The following is a 19,518-nucleotide window of genomic DNA, read 5'->3' as shown; positions in this document are numbered from 1 at the left end:
GTAAATCATGCTAGAATCATATTAAATAATTCTTGAATGTGGCAAATCGTTGTGGGAGGAGCCTATTTTACTCAAATGGCTATAACTCAAGAAGTAAATGAGATATCTTCACCAAAATCAGTACACATGTGTATGGGTTCAATTTGAGGTCACAATAAACAATTTTATGGAGATCGGACCATAGGTGGCGCTATAACTGTTAAAAAGCTTTAAAACCATATATATCCCATGGCAATTTGCCTGTATTGGCTGTAAATGGTCTTTTCCATCTATTATGTCAGTGGTTACATGCTTGCTAAATAAATCTTAATGACTTTTGATGCTTTTGTGCTTAAATGCCTTAAAGGCCTTAACTGCTTGAACCCCGATAAATGCTGCTTGCAGCTTTAATTATTATTATTATTTTCCCCTAAAACGCATCGTACAGCCCAAACCGTAAGTGCTAGAGACTTGAAACTTTGCCAGATGGTAGTACAAAAATCGAGGAGAGGTTCAGAGAATATGAGCCAGATTGGCCAATAGGTGGCGCTACAGTGCAAAAACCAAAAAAAATGGCATATTTTTGCTTAAATCTCACAAACCCTTTGTCACAGACTCAAGTGTCTTATATCATTGGAATCCTTGGCTCAAGCCGAACAAAAAAGGCCTCAAGGATTTCCTTTCCGGTATGCAAATTTTCCGCCATTTTGGATTTTGTCCAAAACCTACTTTTGCGAACTAGTCCTAGGTTTTTTGTCCGATCGGAACCAAACCAGTGCAGAAATGTTCTCTGGAGTCTGAATATAAATAATTATTTAAAAAAAGTTTAAATTTCGATTGACGGTCGCTAAGGGGCGCCAAAACGTTCGAAGGAGGCGGAGCTAGTTTTACTAAAATGGCTATAACTCCAGAAGTAAATGAGTTATCTTCACCAAACTTGGTACACATGTGTAAGAGGTCAATCTAAGGTCACAGTAAAGAAATCGCGGTGATTAGCCACATGGTGGCGCTATAACATTAAAAAAACATAAAACAGGCTATAACCACCTGACCGTTTGTCCGATTGACTTGAAAATTGGTATGCAGTGTCTTGGTCCAAGGTGCCATGTATGTCTATGAGGACATTGGTGTATCTCGAAAAACATGGCCGCCATCGGCCAATGAAGTTTGAGCACCTATTAGACAAGGTTAACGGAGGCCGATCGGAACGAAACTCAGTGGGCATGTTTGGCTCAAGCCCCTAGAGGTCTGTAAGAATTTTGAAAGAAATCGGCCACTAGTTGGCGCTAACGAGTTGTATGGCTCTGTAATCACGTGGTTTTACACTTATCGTCACAAAATGCATATCATATGATAGATCTGCTCATGCTGAACAACTTTGCCTCAAGAACTATTGCTGTCAATCAAACCGTTCATTAAATATTCATGAATATGTTAAAAACCTACTTTTGCGAACTAGTCCTAGGTTTTTCACCCGATCGGAACCAGACCAGTCTAGGACAATTCTCTGGACTCTCTAGATCAATAATTATCAAAAAAAAGTTGAACTTTTGCATTTGGATTGCTGTAATAGGGTCATTTATAAAATGGGCGTGGCAAAATGCAATCAAAAGCCTATAAATCCTAAACAAAAACTCAGAACTTCACAAAAATTGGTGAGCATATGTGACATACCATCATTAACAAGCATGCAAAATTTTATGGAGATCGGACAATAGTTGGCGCTATAACTGTTAAAAGGCTTTAAAACCATATATTTCCTATGGTAAACTGCCTGTATTGGCTATAAATGGTCTTTTCCATCTCTGATCATATCATTTTCATATCATAATGTTCAAAACTAGTGCAATACAATTCTCTGGACTCACTAGAACAATAATTGTCAGAAAAAGATGAACTACTTCATTTGGATAGCTATAATAGGTTCACTTCAAAATGTGGCCTTTACCAAGTGTCCCCGAAAGCCTATATCTCTTTAATGAATGTTCAAACCTTCTTAAAAACAAGTCAGAACATGTGAAATATTACTCTGAACATGCATGAAAATTTTCAGACCGATCGGACAAAATTTGCCTCTATAACAGTTAAAAAGGTGAAAATGATATGGATATAATGGCATATTAAGCCAATAAGTGGTATTTTACTGCCCCCTGCTGTTTAAAATAGTCATTTTGTCATATTGTTCTATAATTTATATTTAGACATTATAAAATCCCTATTTTAACATTTACAATTACATTTACTCAAAATCCATCTGTTAAAGTATTAATATTGACAGTTTGATCACATCATATATTTCAAATATCTGTATCTACAACATAATGTGTGTGTGTAGTCTTAGGTTTCTAAATAAATTCTGAATAATCTGATTAATAGCTTACAAAGACTTTGTGAAATGTTTATAGACCATTGAAATATATTTTCATAATGACATATCCCAATAGCATTGAAAAAACAACAACATTTGTCTTTGTGTGTGTGTGTGTGTGTGTGTGTGTGTGTGTGTGTGTGTGTGTGTGTGTAAACATGCATTATGGAGTTAAAATGGAAAAACTGGTTTGCTTTAGTACAGAAAAATGGTGAAAATCATGAAGTTTAAAGTGAAAGTAAGCCAATAACTGGTCTTCTACTGCCCTCTGCTGGCCATTCTACTTATTAATGAAGTCTACTCACATATGCTTTTGCATTCATTATACACTAAAAATCACTTATATAACAGTAAGACACTAAAAAATCACTTATATAACAATTACTATTGTAGCACAATCATGCTAGAATCATAGTAAATAATACTAGAATGTGGTAAATTGTTGTGGGAGGAGCCTATTTTACTAAAATGGCTATAAGTCAAGAAGTAAATGAGATATCTTCACCAAACTCAGTACACATGTGTATGGGTTCAATTTGAGGTCACAGTAAGCAATTTTATGGAGATCAGACCATAGGTGGCGCTATAACTGTTAAAAAAGCTTTAAAACCATATATTTCCTATGGTACATTGCCTGTATTGGCTGTAAATGGTCTTTTCCATCTATTATGTCAGTGGTTAGATGCTTGCTAAATAAAACTAATAACTTTTGATGCTTTTGTGCTTAAAGGCCTTAAAGGCCTTAACTGCTTGAACCCCGATAAATGCTGCTTGCAGCTTTAATTATTATTATTATTAGGGGTTCAAGCACGAAGTGCTGAACACCTATTGTAATTGTACTGATTTTTATTAGGGGTTCAAGCACGAAGTGCTGAAACCCTATTGTAATTGTACTGATTTTTATTATTATTATTTTTCTTCTGCCGTAAAACGCATCGTGCAGCCCAAACCGTAAGTGCTAGAGACTTGAAACTTTGCCATATGGTAGTACAAAAATCGAGGAGAGGTTATCAAAATATGAGCCAGATTGGCCAATAGGTGGCGCTACAGTGCAAAAAACAAAAAAATGCCATACTTTTGCTTAAATCTCACCAACCCTTTGTCACAGACTCAAGTGTCTTATATCATTGGAATCCTTGGCTCAAGCCGAACAAAAAAGGCCTCAAGGATTTCATTTCCGGTATGCAAATTTTCCGCCATTTTGGATTTTGTCCAAAACCTACTTTTGCGAACTAGTCCTAGGTTTTTTGCCCGATCGGAACCAAACCAGTGCAGAAATGTTCTCTGGCGTCTGAATATAAATAATTATCGAAAAAAAGTTAAAATTTCGATTCACGGTCGCTAAGGGGCGCCAAAATGTTCGAAGGAGGCGGAGCTAGTTTTACTAAAATGGCTATAACTCCAGAAGTAAATGAGTTATCTTCACCAAACTTGGTACACATGTGTAAGAGGTCAATCTAAGGTCACAGTAAAAAAACCGCGGTGATTGGCCACATGGTGGCGTTATAACATTAAAAAAACATAAAACAGGCTATAACCACCTGACCGTTTGTCCGATTGACTTGAAAATTGGTATGCAGTGTCTTGGTCCAAGGTGCCATGTATGTCTATGAGGACATTGGTGTATCTCGAAAAACATGGCCGCCATCGGCCAATGAAGTTTGAGCACCTATTAGACAAGGTTAACGGAGGCCAATCGAAACGAAACTCAGTGGGCATGTTCGGCTCAAGCCCCTAGAGGTCTGTAAGAATTTTGAAAGAAATCGGCCACTAGTTGGCGCTAACGAGTTTTACGGCTCCGTAATCACGTGGTGTTACAAATATACACACAATATGCATATCATTTGATAGATCTCCTCACCCTGAACAACTTTGCCTCAAGAACCATTGCTGTCAATCAAACCGTTCATTAATTATTTGCGAATATGTTAAAAACCTACTTTTGCGAACTAGTCCTAGGTTTTTTGCCCGATCAGAACCAGACCAGTCTAGGACAATTCTCTGGACTCTCTAGATCAATAATTATCAAAAAAAGTTGAACTTTTGTATTTTTCATATGGCTATAATTGGGTCATAAAGAAAAGGGGCGTGGCAAAATACACTCAAAAGCCTATAAATCCTAAACGAAAACTCAGAACTTCACAAAAATTGGTGAGCATATGTGCCATAACATTGTAAACAAGCGTGCAAAATTTCATGGAGATTGGACAATAGCTGGCGCTATAACTGTCAAAAAGCTTTGAAAACCATATATTTCCTATGGTAAATTGCCTGTATTGGCTGTAAATGGACTTTTCCATCTATTATTTCAGTGGTTAAAAGCTTTCTAAATAAAACTTAATGTCTTAAATGCTTATGTGCTTAAAGGCCTTAAATGCTTGAACCCCGATAAATGCTGCTTGCAGCTTTAATTATTAGGGGTTCAAGCACGAAGTGCTGAAACCCTATTGTAATCGTCCTGATTTTTATTATTATTATTTTTCCGCCATAAAACGCATCGTGCAGCCCAAACCGTAAGACCTAGAGACTTGAAACTTTGCCAGATGGTAGTACTATTGCTCGCTACTCAGATACACGGACTCAGCCCAATCGGCCCATAGGTGGCGCTATAGCAATCAAAAGCGCAAAACTGCTCAGAACTCCCAGACCGTAAGGCGTAGCTTCAAGTGTCTTATATCATTGAAATCCAGAGCTTCTGAAGAAAAAAACGTATATCTCCGATTTCATTTCCGCCATGATAGATTTTTCGCCATTTTGAATTTTGTCAAAAACCTACTTTTGCGAACTAGTCCCTGGTTTTTCGCCCGATCGGAACCAAACCAGTGCGGAATTGTTCTCTGGAGTCTGAAGATCAATAATTATCGAAAAAAAGTTGAAATTTCGATTAATGGTCGCTAGGGGGTGCAAAATTAACGTTGTGGGAGGAGCCTATTTTACTAAAATGGCTATAACTCAAGAAGTAATTAAGTAAACTTCACCAAACTTGGTACACATGTGTAAGAGGTCAATCTGAGGTCACAGTAAAAAAATTGCGTCGATTGGCCACATGGTGGCGCTATAAAACAAATAAAAACATATAGACAACTGACCGTTTTTCCGAATGACTTGAAATTTGGTATGCAGTGTCTTGGCCCAAGGGGCCATGTATGTCTAAAAGGATATTGGCGTATCTCAAAAAACATGGCCGCCATTGGCCAATGAGGTTTGAGCACCGTTAACGACGTCCGATCGGAGCGAAACTCGATGGGCATGTTCGGCTCAAGCCCCTAGAGGTCTGTAAGAATTTTGAAAGAAATCGGCCACTAGTTGGCGCTAACGAGTTTTACGGCTCTGTAATCACGTGGTGTTACAAATATCCACACAATATGCATATCATTTGATAGATCTCCTCATCCTGAACAACTTTGCCTCAAGAACCATTGCTGTCAATCAAACTGTTCATTAATTATTCATTAATATGTTAAAAACCTACTTTTGCGAACTAGTCCTAGGTTTTTTGCCCGATCGGAACCAGACCAGTCTAGGACAATTCTCTGGACTCTCTAGATCAATAATTATCAAAAAAAAGTTGAACTTTTGCATTTGGATGGCTGTAATAGGGTAATTTATAAAATGGGCGTGTCAAAATACATTAAAAAGCCTATAAATCCTAAATAAAAACTCAGAACTTCACAAAAATTGGTCAGCATATGTGACATAACATCATTAACAAGCATGAAAAATTCTATGGAGATCGGACGATAGGTGGCGCTATAACTGTTAAAAAGCTTTAAAATCATATATTTCCTATGGTAAACTGCCTGTATTGGCTGTAAATGGTCTTTTCCATCTCTGATCATATAATTTTCATATCATAATGTTCAAAACTAGTGCAATACAATTCTCTGGACTCACTAGATCAATAATTGTCAGAAAAAGTTGAACTACTTCATTTGGATAGCTATAATAGGTTCACTTCAAAATCTGGCCTTTACCAAGTGTCCCCGAAAGCCTATATCTCTTTAATCAATGCTCAGACCTTCTTAAAAACAAGTCAGAACGTGTGAAATATCACCCTGAACAAGCATGAAAATTTTCAGACAGATCGGACAAAATTTGCCTCTATAACAGTTAAAAAGGTGAAAATGATATGAATTAATGGCATGTTAAGCCAATAAGTGGTATTTTACTGCCCCCTGCTGTTTAAAATAGTCATTTTCTCATATTGGTATTGGTATCAGCCATGGTAAATCATGATAAATGATGGTGTGTGTGTGTGTGTGTGTGTGTGTGTGTGTGTGTGTGTGTGTGTGTGTGGTACAAATATAACAAAGGTTTTATTTTCCAACATGAAAACAAACATAACAGAGTGCTAGTGCACAAACAATAACCGACAATGATAATGGATGAGAGGGGAACTTAAATACACAGATCAAGACAAGGACAACAGGTGACGGTTATGATGATGAGGAGCAGGTGATGATGAGGAGGGTGATGAGGAGCAGGTGCAGGTGATGACGACAGATGGTGAATGTGATGAAGACAGAAGGTGAATGTGATGAAGGTGAATGTGACACCAATATCACTGAAACATTTGTGTGTGTGTGTGTGTGTGTGTGTGTGTGTGTGTGTGTGGCATTATTGTGTGTAGCATATGTAGCAAGTATGCATTATTGAGTTAACATGGAAACACTGGTTTGCTTTAGTGCAGAAAACTGGTCAAAATCATGAGGTTTAAAGTGAAAGTGAGCCAATAAGTGGTCTTCTAGTGCCCTCTGCTGGCCATTCTACTTATTAATTAAATATTTCCACATGTGCTTGCATTTATACTTGAATACACACTAAAAATATATAGCAATAACTATTATAACACAATCATATTTTGTCAGTGTTAATCACTTTATTTGCACTGACACTTCAAATAATTGCTAGTAATGTGATAAATCAGGCTAGAAACATGGTAAATCAAAGTAAATAATACTAGATTGTCGTTTATCTCCTGGTAAATAAAACTAGAACGTGGTATATCATGGTAAATCATGGTTAACTATGCTGTGTGTGTGTGTGTGTGTGTGTGTGTGTGTGTGTGTGTGTGTGTGTGTGTGTGTGTGTAAGCATGCATTGAGTTAACATGGAAAAACTGGTTTGCTTTAGTGCAGAAAACTGGTTTAAAGTGAAAGTGAGCCAATAAGTGGTCTTCTAGTGCCCTCTGCTGGCCATTCTACTTAATAATGAAATATTTTACATGTGCTTTTGCATTCATACTTGGACACACACTAAAAATCACGTATATAACTAACTATTATAACACAATAATATTTTGTCAGTGTTCATCACCTCATTTGCACTGACACTTCACATAATTGCTAGTAATGTGGTTAATCATGCTAGAAACATTGTAAATCATAGTAAATAATACTGAAATGAGGTGTATCAAGGTAAATCATGCTAGAATCCTAATAAATCATTCTGGAACATGGTATATGATAGTAAATCATGCTAGAATCATATTAAATAATTCTTGAATGTGGCAAATCGTTGTGGGAGGAGCCTATTTTACTCAAATGGCTATAACTCAAGAAGTAAATGAGATATCTTCACCAAAATCAGTACACATGTGTATGGGTTCAATTTGAGGTCACAATAAACAATTTTATGGAGATCGGACCATAGGTGGCGCTATAACTGTTAAAAAGCTTTAAAACCATATATATCCCATGGCAATTTGCCTGTATTGGCTGTAAATGGTCTTTTCCATCTATTATGTCAGTGGTTACATGCTTGCTAAATAAATCTTAATGACTTTTGATGCTTTTGTGCTTAAATGCCTTAAAGGCCTTAACTGCTTGAACCCCGATAAATGCTGCTTGCAGCTTTAATTAGGGGTTCAAGCATGAAATGCTGAAACCCTATTGTAATTGTGCTGATTTTTATTATTATTATTATTATTCCGCCGTAAAACGCATCGTGCAGCCTAAACCGTAAGTGCTAGAGACTTGAAACTTGGCCAGAAGGTAGTACAAAAATCGAGGAGAGGTTCAGAGAATATGAGCTAGATTGGCCAATAGGTGGCGCTACAGTGCAAAAAACAAAAAAATTGCATATTTTTGCTTAAATCTCATCAACCCTTTGTCACAGACTCAAGTGTCTTATATCTTTGGAATCCTTGGGTCAAGCCGAACAAAAAAGCCCTCAAGGATTTCATTTCCGGTATGCAAATTTTTCCGCCATTTTGGATTTTGTCCAAAACCTACTTTTGCGAACTAGTCCCTGGTTTTTCGCCCGATCGGAACCAAACCAGTGCAGAAATATTCACAGGAGTCTGAATATCAATAATTATCGAAAAAAAGTTAAAATTTCGATCCACGGTTGCTAAGGGGCATCAAAACGTTCGCAGGAGGCGGAGCTAATTATACAAAAATGGCTATAACTCGTGAACGAAATGAGATATTTTCACTAAACTCGGTACACATATGTATGAGCTCAAGTTGAGGTCACAGTAAAAAAATCGCGGTGATTGGCCTCATGGTGGCGCTATAATATGAAAAAAACATAAAACAGGCTATAACCACCTGACCGTTAGTCCGATTGACTTGAAAATTGGTATGCAGTGTCTTGGTCCAAGGTGCCATGTATGTCTATGAGGACATTGGTGTATCTCAAAAAACATGGCCGCTATCGGCCAATGAAGTTTGAGCACCTATTAGACAAGGTTAATGGAGGCCGATCGGAACAAAACTCAGTGGGCATGTTCGGCTCAAGCCCCTAGAGGTCTGTAAGAATTTTGAAAGAAATCGGCCACTAGTTGGCGCTAACGAGTTTTATGGCTCTGTAATCACGTGGTGTTACACTTATCGTCACAAAATGCATATCATATGATAGATCTGCTCATGCTGAACAACTTTGCCTCTAGAACCATTGCTGTCAATCAAACAGTTCATTAAATATTCATGAATATGTTAAAAACCTACTTTTGCGAACTAGTCCTAGGTTTTTTGCCCGATCGGAACCAGACCAGTCTAGGACAATTCTCTGGACTCTCTAGATCAATAATTATCAAAAAAAAGTTGAACTTTTGCATTTGGATGGCTGTAATAGGGTAATTTATAAAATGGGCGTGTCAAAATACATTAAAAAGCCTATAAATCCTAAATAAAAACTCAGAACTTCACAAAAATTGGTCAGCATATGTGACATAACATCATTAACAAGCATGAAAAATTCTATGGAGATCGGACGATAGGTGGCGCTATAACTGTTAAAAAGCTTTAAAATCATATATTTCCTATGGTAAACTGCCTGTATTGGCTGTAAATGGTCTTTTCCATCTCTGATCATATAATTTTCATATCATAATGTTAAAAAACTAGTGCAATACAATTCTCTGGACTCACTAGATCAATAATTGTCAGAAAGTTGAACTACTTCATTTGGATAGCTATAATAGGTTCACTTCAAAATCTGGCCTTTACCAAGTGTCCCCGAAAGCCTATATCTCTTTAATCAATGCTCAGACCTTCTTAAAAACAAGTTAGAACGTGTGAAATATCACCCTGAACAAGCATGAAAATTTTCAGACAGATCGGACAAAATTTGCCTCTATAACAGTTAAAAAGGTGAAAATGATATGGATATAATAGCATATTAAGCCAATAAGTGGTATTTTACTGCCCCCTGCTGTTTAAAATAGTAATTTTGTCATATTGTTCTATAATTTATATTTAGACTTTATAAAATCACTATTTTAACATTTACAATTACATTTACTCAAAATCCATCTGTTAAAGTATTAGTATTGACAGTTTGATCACATTATATATTTCAAATATCTGTATCTACAACATAATGTGTGTGTGTAGTCTTAGGTTTCTAAATAAATTCTGAATAATCTGATTAATAGCTTACAAAGACTTTGTGAAATGTTTATAGACCATTGAAATATATTTTCATAATGACATATCCCAATAGCATTGAAAAAACAACAACATTTGTCTTTGTGTGTGTGTGTGTGTGTGTGTGTGTGTGTGTGTGTGTGTGTGTGTGTGTGTGTGTGTGTGTGTGTGTGTGTGTAAACATGCATTATGGAGTTAAAATGGAAAAACTGGTTTGCTTTAGTACAGAAAAATGGTGAAAATCATGAAGTTTAAAGTGAAAGTGAGCCAATAACTGGTCTTCTACTGCCCTCTGCTGGCCATTCTACTTATTAATGAAGTCTACTCACATATGCTTTTGCATTCATTATACACTAAAAATCACTTATATAACAATAAGACACTAAAAAATCACTTATATAACAATTACTATTGTAGCACAATCATGCTAGAATCATAGTAAATAATACTAGAATGTGGTAAATTGTTGTGGGAGGAGCCTATTTTACTAAAATGGCTATAAGTCAAGAAGTAAATGAGATATCTTCACCAAACTCAGTACACATGTGTATGGGTTCAATTTGAGGTCACAGTAAGCAATTTTATGGAGATCAGACCATAGGTGGCGCTATAACTGTTAAAAAAGCTTTAAAACCATATATTTCCTATGGTACATTGCCTGTATTGGCTGTAAATGGTCTTTTTCATCTATTATGTCAGTGGTTAGATGCTTGCTAAATAAAACTAATAACTTTTGATGCTTTTGTGCTTAAAGGCCTTAAAGGCCTTAACTGCTTGAACCCCGATAAATGCTGCTTGCAGCTTTAATTAGGGGTTCAAGCACGAAGTGCTGAAACCCTATTGTAATTGCCCTGATTTTTAGGGGTTCAAGCATGAAATGCTGAAACCCTATTGTAATTGTAAGGATTCGTAAAACGCATCGTGCAGGACAAACCGTAAGGCCTAGAGACTTGAAACCTGGCCAGATGGTAGGCCTCAATGTGGGGACAACCTATCAGAGTATGACCCCGATTGGCCCATAGGTCGCGCTACAGCAACCAAAAGTTCAAAATCGCTCATAACTCTTAGACCGTTTGTCCCAGGATCAAGTGTCTTATATCGTTGGAATCCTTGGCTCGAGGCGGACAAAATGGCTATCTCCGATTTGGATGTAGGCAGGGAAACATTTCTGCTATGTCGAATTTTGTCCAAAACCTACTTTTGCGAACTAGTCCCTGGTTTTTCGCCCGATCGGAACCAAACCAGTCTAGGACAATTCTCTGGACTCTCTAGATCAATAATTATCAAAAAAAAGTTGAACTTTGGCATTTGGGTGGCTGTAACGGGGTCATTTAGAAAAGGGGCGTGGCAAAATACACTCAAAAGCCTATAAATCCCAAAGGAAAACTCAGAACTTGACCAAAATTGATGAGCATATGTGTCAGAACACGGTGAGGAAGCATGCAGAGTTTCATGGAGATCGGACCATAGGTGGCGCTATAACTGGCAAAAAGCCTTCATTCTTATTAGGGGTTCAAGCATGAAATGCTGAAACCCTATTGTAATTGTAAGGATTCGTAAAACGCATCGTGCAGGACAAACCGTAAGGCCTAGAGACTTGAAACCTGGCCAGATGGTAGGCCTCAATGTGGGGACAACCTATCAGAGTATGACCCCGATTGGCCCATAGGTGGCGCTACAGCAACCAAAAGTTCAAAATCGCTCATAACTCTTAGACCGTTTGTCCCAGGATCAAGTGTCTTATATCGTTGGAATCCTTGGCTCGAGGCGGACAAAATGGCTATCTCCGATTTGGATGTAGGCAGGGAAACATTTCTGCTATGTCGAATTTTGTCCAAAACCTACTTTTGCGAACTAGTCCCTGGTTTTTCGCCCGATCGGAACCAAACCAGTCTAGGACAATTCTCTGGACTCTCTAGATCAATAATTATCAAAAAAAAGTTGAACTTTGGCATTTGGGTGGCTGTAACGGGGTCATTTAGAAAAGGGGCGTGGCAAAATACACTCAAAAGCCTATAAATCCCAAAGGAAAACTCAGAACTTGACCAAAATTGATGAGCATATGTGTCAGAACACGGTGAGGAAGCATGCAGAGTTTCATGGAGATCGGACCATAGGTGGCGCTATAACTGGCAAAAAGCCTTCATTCTTATTAGGGGTTCAAGCATGAAATGCTGAAACCCTATTGTAATTGTAAGGATTCGTAAAACGCATCGTGCAGGACAAACCGTAAGGCCTAGAGACTTGAAACCTGGCCAGATGGTAGGCCTCAATGTGGGGACAACCTATCAGAGTATGACCCCGATTGGCCCATAGGTGGCGCTACAGCAACCAAAAGTTCAAAATCGCTCATAACTCTTAGACCGTTTGTCCCAGGATCAAGTGTCTTATATCGTTGGAATCCTTGGCTCGAGGCGGACAAAATGGCTATCTCCGATTTGGATGTAGGCAGGGAAACATTTCTGCTATGTCGAATTTTGTCCAAAACCTACTTTTGCGAACTAGTCCCTGGTTTTTCGCCCGATCGGAACCAAACCAGTCCAGGACAATTCTCTGGACTCTCTAGATCAATAATTATCAAAAAAAAGTTGAACTTTGGCATTTGGGTGGCTGTAACAGGGTCATTTAGAAAAGGGGCGTGGCAAAATACACTCAAAAGCCTATAAATCCCAAAGGAAAACTCAGAACTTCACCAAAATTGACGAGCATATGTGTCCGAGCATGGGGAGGAAACATGCAGAGTTTCATGGAGATCGGACCATAGGTGGCGCTATAACTGGCAAAAAGCCTTCATTCTTATTAGGGGTTCAAGCATGAAATGCTGAAACCCTATTGTAATTGTAAGGATTCGTAAAACGCATCGTGCAGGACAAACCGTAAGGCCTAGAGACTTGAAACCTGGCCAGATGGTAGGCCTCAATGTGGGGACAACCTATCAGAGTATGACCCCGATTGGCCCATAGGTGGCGCTACAGCAACCAAAAGTTCAAAATCGCTCATAACTCTTAGACCGTTTGTCCCAGGATCAAGTGTCTTATATCGTTGGAATCCTTGGCTCGAGGCGGACAAAATGGCTATCTCCGATTTGGATGTAGGCAGGGAAACATTTCTGCTATGTCGAATTTTGTCCAAAACCTACTTTTGCGAACTAGTCCCTGGTTTTTCGCCCGATCGGAACCAAACCAGTCCAGGACAATTCTCTGGACTCTCTAGATCAATAATTATCAAAAAAAAGTTGAACTTTGGCATTTGGGTGGCTGTAACAGGGTCATTTAGAAAAGGGGCGTGGCAAAATACACTCAAAAGCCTATAAATCCCAAAGGAAAACTCAGAACTTCACCAAAATTGACGAGCATATGTGTCCGAGCATGGGGAGGAAACATGCAGAGTTTCATGGAGATCGGACCATAGGTGGCGCTATAACTGGCAAAAAGCCTTCATTCTTATTAGGGGTTCAAGCATGAAATGCTGAAACCCTATTGTAATTGTAAGGATTCGTAAAACGCATCGTGCAGGACAAACCGTAAGGCCTAGAGACTTGAAACCTGGCCAGATGGTAGGCCTCAATTTGGGGACAACCTATCAGAGTATGACCCCGATTGGCCCATAGGTGGCGCTACAGCAACCAAAAGTTGAAAATCGCTCATAACTCTTAGACCGTTTGTCCCAGGATCAGGTGTCTTATATCGTTGGAATCCTTGGCTCAAGGCGGACAAAATGGCTATCTCCGATTTGCTTGCCCTTCAGGCGCCAATTTCGAGTAAATTGCATTTTTTGGAAAAACCTATTTTTGCGAACTTCTCCTATGTTTTTGGCCCGATCGGAACCAAACCACTGCAAGAATATTCTCTGGAGTCTGACAATCAATAATCATCCAAACAATTCTAAATTTCAATTAACGGTCGATAAGGGGAACCAAAATATTTGATGGCACCAGGGCCACTTTTACTAAAACGGTTATAAATTTTGAACGGGAAGGAATTTTTTTGCTAAACTTGGGGTACATCTTCCTGAGCTCAACCTGAGATCACTTGGAAAAAATCGCAACAATTGGCCACTTGGTGGCACTACAAAACAGTTATAACTTGTGAACGGAAAGAGATTTTCGCAAAACTTGGGACACATGTTCATGAGCTCATTCTGAGGTCATGTGAAAAAAAAATCATGACAATTGGCCACTTGGTGGCACTATAAAATGGGTATAACTTGTGAGCGGAAAGAGATATTTTTGCTAAACTTGGGACACATGTTCATAAGCTCAATCTGAGTTGACATGAAAAAAATCGTGACAATTGGCCACTTGGTGGCGCTATAACAGTGGAAAAAAATCATGAAAATAGCTATAAGCGCACCCAAATGTTAGTCTACTGAAAATTGGCACGCAGTGTCTTTGTCCAGGGTGCCATGATAGTCTATGAGAACATTAGTGTATCTCAAAAAACTCAGTATATGTCATTGGCACAATGCCTTGAAGGAGCCTTAGAAGTTTCAAGCCAGTGTTTTTTCACAGGAGTGACCTCCTAAGACTCCTGAATCATTGCCGAGTCCAACAATACCAAACATGCCAGGTTTTGCCTTATGGTTTTTGTAAGTGTCATTTAGAGCTTTAAAAAATTGTGTTTATCTTCAAAGCCGTTAGTCCGATCGAGACAACAATAAAAAAACAAAGGAAATTTGAAAACATAGGTAAATAGCTAAACAATAACGCCAAAATGTTAAAATTATGATAGGAACTGACAAAAAAATGAATTAAATCCAATCAATTTCACCCATGGATCATTTTGATGCTCTCACATGTTTGAAACAAACAATGATGGATTGTCATGAAATTTGTTTTGAATTGGGACTGGCGAATCCCCGTCCATACTGTCAATGACCATTCGCAAAGACCCGCCCACTTTAGTTACTGTTGCTATGTCTGACAAGCGACGCCACTCTCACACCACACCAAGTTCTCACGCAGTGAAAAATACATTGCGGATCAGAGAGGAGACTGCGCGCTGACAGACAAGTACTTTTGATATGAAACAAATGGCACTTTTCCACTACACAGTACCAGCTCGGCTCGGCTCGGCTTTGTTTGGTTTTCCACTGTGTAAAAGTTGTACCTGTACCTGCTTCCAGGTACTTTTTTTCGTACCACTTCCGGCGAGGTTTTAAGCGAGCTGGGGCAAGCTGAGGCGATACTAAAATGTGACGTGAAAACACGGCAGACTGCTGATTGGTCAGAGAGAATCGTCACTATTCACTGCGTCATCATTGCACGCGCCAGACGGAGTATCCTGAATAAAAAACAGCAAAAACAAAAACATCCAAAAACAGCATACACTCGATTTCCTCCATTGTCCATTGTGTGTGGCAGCGGATGTATCTCGCGTAGAAGATTAAGTCACGGCAGTTTCCTGCGGCGTCGCTATGACGACCAGGTACTATTGTGGAGGTACTATCTGCAATGGAAAACGGAGCGAAAAGCGAGCCGGGCTGAGTCGAGTCGAGTTGAGCTGGTACTGGTAATGGAAAAGCACCAAAAGTCTCACCTTTCAAATGTAGTCATTTTTTAGAGACATTTAAACAATAAATACCGTTTTGTGACTGTTTAATGTGTCTGACAGATCGCTGTAGACTCAAGGCTCAGTTAAAGCTGCTCGTGAACCGATCATCTCTTCCTTCTAGTTAATTTATAGCATTAAAATAAACATGAATGAACATAAAAGGAATGTTGTTTTAAAGTGCTAAGACGTCAGTACACTTTGTTTTTCAAATTTAAATCCTCCAAAGTTAATCTACTAACTCTCCTGACTGCTTTGTGGGACAAAATGGCGGATTATGATTAGTCAGATCGCCTGTCAATCAAACTCCCTGCGAAGGGTCAATTGAGAATGCCCGTGCGCACAATCCTGATCTAATCGACAACTTTGCAGTTGCACATAGGAAAGCCCGGAAAATCCCACTATAATGTATGAGAGCATCTTTTTTATGTATTTGGACCTAGGCCTAACAATGTGTTATGGTGCGCTGTCACCAGTGTTTTTTTATTGTTTTTTTTTTTGGTGAGCGTAGGCTCCTCCTGATTTTGTTAGTCATCTCATCTCTTATATGCTGTGTATGATCATATCCTGCCCTATTCATAGTAGCCTACTCGCGGACATTGCGTCATCAATGTCATCAATTGCGTCATCAAGGGGCCCGCCTTGATAATCCTACTTAAGGGCCCGGTGTTGGCTCGTTACGCCACTGAATATAATTGTCTAAACTCCTAATCAAAATTACATATTTACAACAAATTTGACACATATATATAGGCACACTTTGAGTACTACTAATAAAAGTGGTGGAGATCAGGCAAGACTGTAAGAAGACTCAGGCAAAAAGGTGCTATAACTGTAAAAACGCTTTAAAACCATATATTTCCTATGGCAAACTGCATGTATTGGCTGTAAATTGACTTTTTCATCTATGATGGCAGTTGTTAAATGCTTGCTAAATAAAACGTAATGTCTTTTGATGCTTGTGTGCTTAAAGGCCTTAACTGCTTGAACCCCGATAAATGCTGCTTGCAGCTTTAATTATTAGGGGTTCAAGCACGAAGTGCTGAAACCCTATTGTAATTGCCCTGATTTTTATTATTATTATTATTCTTCCCTAAAACGCATCGTGCAGCCAAAACCGTAAGGCCTAGAGATGTGATACTTGGTCAAATGGTAGTAGTATTGCTCGCTACTCAGATACACGGACTTAGCCAAATCGGCCCATAGGTGGCGCCACAGCGACCAAAAGCACGAAACTGCTCATAACTCCTAGACTGTATGTCGTAGACTCAAGTGTCTTATATCAATGTAATCAAGACCTCATGGCAAACAAAACGTATATCTCCGATTTCATTTCCGGTATGCAAATTTTTCCGCCATTTTGAATTTTGTCAAAAACCTACTTTTGCGAACTAGTCCTAGGTTTTTCGACCGATCGGAACCAAACCAGTGCAGAAATGTTCTCTGGAGTCTAATTATCAATAATTATCGAAAAAAAGTTGAAATTTCGATTCACGGTCGCTAAGGGGCGCCAAATTGTATGTTGTGGGAGGAGCCTATTTCACTAAAATGGCCATAACTCCAGAAGTAAATGAGGTATCTTCACCAAACTCGGTACAATTATTTATGATGTCAATCTGATGTCACAGTAAAAAAATTGCGGCGATTGGCCACATGGTGGCGCTATAACATGAAAAAAACATAAAACAGGCTATAACCACCTGACCATTAGTCCGATTGACTTGAAAATTGGTATGCAGTGTCTTGGTCCAAGGTGTCATGTATGTCTATGAGGACATTGGTGTATCTCAAAAAACATGGCCGCCATCGGCCAATGAAGTTTGAGCACCTATTAGACAAGGTTAACGGAGGCCGATCGGAACGAAACTCGGTGGGCATGTTCGACTCATGGCCCTAGAGGTCTGTAAGAATTTTGAAAGAAATCGGCCACTAGTTGGCGCTAACGAGTTTTACGGCTCTGTAATCACGTGGTGTTACACTTATTGTCACAAAATTCATATCATTTGATAGATCTGCTCATGCTGAACAACTTTGCCTCAAGAACCATTGCTGTCAATCAAACCGTTCATTAAATATTCGTAATTATGTTAAAAACCTACTTTTGCGAACTAGTCCTAGGTTTTTCGCCCGATCGGAACCAAACGAGTCTAGGACAATTCTATGGACTCTCTAGATCAAAAATTATCAAAAAAAAGTTGAACTTTTGCATTTTTCGCATGGGTATATTGGGTCATAAAGAAAATGGGCGTGGCAAAATGCACTCAAAAGCCTATAAATCCTAGACGAAAACTCAGAACTTCACGAAAATTGGTGAGCATATGTACCATAACATTCTAAAGAAGCATGCAAAATTTCATGTAGATCGGACGATAGGTGGCGCTATAACTGTTAAAAAGCTTTGAAAACCCTGTATTTCCTATGGTACATTGCCTGTATTGGCTGAAACTGGTCTTTTCCATCTATTATGTCAGTGGTTACATGCTTGCTAAATAAAACTTAATAGCTTTTGATGCTTTTGTGCTTTAAGGCCTTAAAGGCCTTAATTGCTTGAACCCCGATAAATGCTGCTTGCAGCTTTAATTATTATTATTATTCTTCCCTAAAACGCATCGTGCAGCCAAAACCGTAAGGCCTAGAGACGTGATACTTGGTCAAATGGTAGTAGTATTGCTCGCTACTCAGATACACGGACTTAGCCAAATCGGCCCATAGGTGGCGCTACAGCGACCAAAAGCGCGAAACTGCTCATAACTCCTAGACTGTATGTCGTAGACTCAAGTGTCTTATATCAATGTAATCAAGACCTCATGGCAAACAAAACGTATATCTCCGATTTCATTTCCGGTATGCAAATTTTTCCGCCATTTTGAATTTTGTCAAAAACCTACTTTTGCGAACTAGTCCTAGGTTTTTTGCCCGATCGGAACCAAACCAGTGCAGAAATGTTCTCTGGAGTTTGAATATCAATAATTATCAAAAAAAAGTTGAAATTTCGATTCACGGTCGCTAAGGGGCGCCAAATTGTATGTTGTGGGAGGAGCCTATTTTACTAAAACGGCCATAACTCCAGAAGTAAATGAGGTATCTTCACCAAACTCGGTACAATTATTTAAGCGGTCAATCTGAGGTCACAGTAAAAAAATCGTGGCGATTGGCCACATGGTGGCGCTATAACATTAAAAAAACTTAAAACTGGCTATAACCACCTGATCATTAGTCCGATTGACTTGAAAATTGGTATGCAGTGTCTTGGTCCAAGGTGTCATGTATGTCTATGAGGACATTGGTGTATCTCAAAAAACATGGCCGCCATCGGCCAATGAAGTTTGAGCACCTATTAGACAAGGTTAACGGAGGCCGATCGGAACGAAACTCAGTGGGCATGTTCGACTCATGGCCCTAGAGGTCTGTAAGAATTTTGAAAGAAATCAGCCACTAGTTGGCACTAACGAGTTTTATGGCTCTGTAATCACGTGGTGTTACACTTATCGTAACAAAATGCATATCATTTGATAGATCTGCTCATGCTGAAAAACTTTGCCTCAAGAACCATTGCTGTCAATCAAACCGTTCATTAAATATTCGCGAACATGTTAAAAACCTACTTTTGCGAACTAGTCCTAGGTTTTTCGCCCGATCGGAACCAGACCAGTCTAGGACAATTCTCTGGACTCTCTAGATCAATAATTATCAAAAAAAAGTTTAACTTTTGCATTTGGATTGCTGTAATAGGGTAATTTATAAAATGGGC

At 38.8% G+C, this 19,518-nt stretch overlaps 1 protein-coding gene across 2 annotated transcripts in view; it reads right to left on the bottom strand.

Moving 5' to 3' along the window:
- fkbp10a (FKBP prolyl isomerase 10a) overlaps positions 1-19,518 on the bottom strand; it is a 315,758-nt gene that overhangs the window by 228,456 nt on the left and 67,784 nt on the right. The window lies entirely within an intron of this gene.

Source organism: Abramis brama, assembly GCF_963993115.1.
Source record: "Abramis brama genome assembly, chromosome: 12".
NCBI lineage: Eukaryota > Metazoa > Chordata > Actinopteri > Cypriniformes > Leuciscidae > Abramis > Abramis brama.
This window is presented reverse-complemented; position numbering and strand designations above follow the sequence as displayed.